Below are 3,426 nucleotides of genomic sequence, written 5' to 3'. Positions count from 1 at the left end.
AAATGTAGCAGGAATTAAATATTTTACATAACAATATTATCTAAGTACTTATATATCTTTATACTCTATAATAGTTTCTGCTTGAAGACTGAACAGCTACCGTACCACAGCCGAAACATTAGCAATTATTGATAATAATATGTGGGGACATCTCACACACGGCCATCCGACCCCAAGCTAGGCAGAGCCTGTGTTATGGGTATCGGACAGCTTATAGATAGATAGGTCTTAAATATAAATATCAACACCCAAGACCCGAGTACAAATATCTGTCTTTAAACAAATATCTGCCCCAGCCGGGAATCGAACCCGCGACCTTCGGCATAGCAGTCAGGGCCACTAACCACTACGCCATTCGACCGTCTCTATAAGCAGCGTCTCTTGCATGTCAATATTTCTTTATCAACATGCAACTTACGTCAGATTTGATAAGCGACGCTGAAGGATTGTTAATTGCTAATGTTCGGTGGCGGTAACCCCACAGGAAGTGCCCAAGCCGCTACGCCTGGAGACTGGCTATGAAGCGTCTAAATTGTTTCTGCATATACAACGACGGCCATCCGTCTTTCTGTCCACTTTATTAGAAGAATTTAGATTGGTAGCCGCGTTAACAAAACCGGGATATTTTTGTTGTAAGTAGTTCCTGTGAAATGTGTAGGCGTCGATTTTCCGCCATCACCGGGTTTTTTTGGATCATTTTCTTTAATTTGAATTTCTTTTTCCAACATATTTTTTAATTAAATTTTTAAAAAATACGTAAATTCACTTAATATTTACTAAAACTGAAATTGTAACAATTAACTCTAAAAAATATTAACCTAAACGTTATTTACTTGGTCCAAATGGGGTTACTTATTATGATGTAGGTAGGTACATAGTACTCGAATCATTTAAAACATAGAGAATAGAATAGAATAGTGCTTTATTGACTAAACAGGACACAAATAACAAATTATAATACAGTGCATATGTCGCAGGCATTTTGTAAGATCTCGCCGTTTACATACGGCGTCGGTAGTTTACAAACGCTCGCTGTTTTGTAATATGCCGAAGGCAAAATGTATATTGCCGTGTCATTTTATAATATACCAAAACATTTAATTGATAATCCATACGCCGTTTACATAATGCCGCAGCAAATTGAAGAATTTACTTCTGGTTCTTACCACGCGCGGCGCTGTTGATCACAACAAAAATTGCGTCAAGTAGTGGTTCTGTGACTCAATAAATACTCAAAACAGTGCAAATATTACAAGTGTAGAAGCATTTTCACCAAATAATTGTGACTTTAATGTCATTTATTACAGTTCAGGAGCAGTAAAAAGGCCGTAGACAAACGACAAAGTTTTTGAGGTTATCCCGCACCTAAAAACTACTAAATTATCCATAGATCCCGGTGTACGGAGGACACATGCAGGATATTAATTTAGAGCTTCATAAATTGTTTAGTAAAGGGTTTAGAGTTTTCCTAAGTTTAATACACTCGAGCACCAGTGTTTGTTTTTATCTGGAAATGCCTTGCATGATTTCGAATTTGAATTTGAAATAATCGTTCTATGTAAATGACTACGTTTTTTACTAAAATGTATCTTTTTATTAAATATTTAAACTTATGTAGTACCTGCTTAGGTACGGTCTACTTTAGAAAACAAAAGTAAAAAGTCTAACTTGAAATCCTGAAATAAATTCAGAATTTTCCATTTGTTCAAAGTTCAAACTATGTTTTATCATGGTCACCCTAAAACTGCAATTAACATCGAAATCAGAACGATTGAACGTTTTATCAATATGCCTTCGGCAAATTACAAAACAGCGAGGGTTTGTAAATTGACGACGCCATATGTAAACGGCGAAGTCTTACAAATTGCCTGCGATAGATATAACGCAATAGGCTATCGCTAAAACATAATTATTACATACACAACAAAAAAAAACTTGTGGTAGCCAGCTGAAATGCTCGATTCTTCGAATTCACTTTATCGTAAGATAAACTGTCCGTGTGCATTGTCCACCTCTTAAATCTCTTTCACAGGCGCCTGGAATCGTTTTCGATCGACTTTAAAGTATGTCTTTATAGCATTCTTACTAGTAGAGTTTAATGGTAAAAAGCAAGTTGTGGATCTTGAGATAAATATAAAAATTCTTAATTAATCGGTGTTCACACACAACACGACACTACACACCAAAAAATATACATAGACTAGCTGTGCCCGCGAGCTTCGCTTCGCCTTAAAAAGTTTTCCCGTGGGAATTCCGGAATAAAAAGTAGCCTATGTTCTTTCTCAGGGTCTAGACCATATGTATACCAAATTTCATTCAAATCCGTTCAGTAGTTTTGGCGTGAAAGAGTAACAGACAGACAGACAGACAGACAGACAGACAGACAGACAGACAGACAGAAAGACAGACAGACACAGTTACTTTCACATTTATAATATTAGTTAGGATTAGGATTAGGATTAGTTAGGATTAGGATTGTCAAGAAAATGGATTGTCGAGTGAAAGCGGGTCAGTCAACTATTCGTTCAGAATAACATTTATTCAGAGATGATTTTTCGGTCTTTAAATAAGTTAAATAAGTGTCATAATCCTAGTTTCGCAGTTAATTATGTATGTATACCTACTCCTAACCATGACCTCAGGTCCTACTCAGCGGTGTATTCCATACTCAAGTTCCAATGTTCGTGTGTCTGTTGTAAAACTTTTAATTTTATTGTAACTTGATATTCTAAAGTGTGAAACTGACAGTATTAATAATGAAAAAATAAACATACTACTCTAATATTAGTATGTTTATTTTTTATACTTACTCTCGTTTAAGTACACTTCCGCGAAAGTGTAATACCTACCTGAAAGGTTAGTGAAGCAAGATGGATGGTTCATTCGTTCATTCGCAGTTTTTTGTGAGCTCTTTCTTTGTATTCAGAATCCATAAATCAAAAGTCCACAGATGTTCGGCTCTATGTCCCCTCACACACCGCCCCCGCGTGTCGTGGCATATCGGAGATACAGTAACTATAGTAATCAACGATATTTTAATAAGTTTGTATGATGTAGTAAGTACAAAAAAAAATTTCGACAAATAAGGCCAACCCTACCTAATTCTAATTTGTTACTTTATTCATAGGTTGTCATTAGGTTGAACTTAAAACGTATTATTGGTAAGTAGTTATACTGTACTTACGTCTAGTAGGTACTTACAGGTTTAACAGTTTGTAGAAAACTATAAAGTTTACGGTTTCCCGCATAAAAAGTGGCGCCTGTAGCGGTAACTATCATGCAACTTTTTACAGGTAATGTATGCAGATGACAGAAGGAAACTTATACTCTAGGCTCTGTACTTCCACTATACCAAGCGTGTAGGGGGCAGCACAGTCGACATCAATCAAGTGACGCGCGTGACAGTTGCACATCGCACTTCGAACT

Source organism: Plutella xylostella, chromosome 19 (assembly GCF_932276165.1).
Source record: "Plutella xylostella chromosome 19, ilPluXylo3.1, whole genome shotgun sequence".
Taxonomy (NCBI): Eukaryota; Metazoa; Arthropoda; class Insecta; order Lepidoptera; family Plutellidae; genus Plutella; species Plutella xylostella.
The sequence above is the reverse complement of the archived record's forward strand: the minus strand, read 5'-3'. Positions refer to the sequence as shown.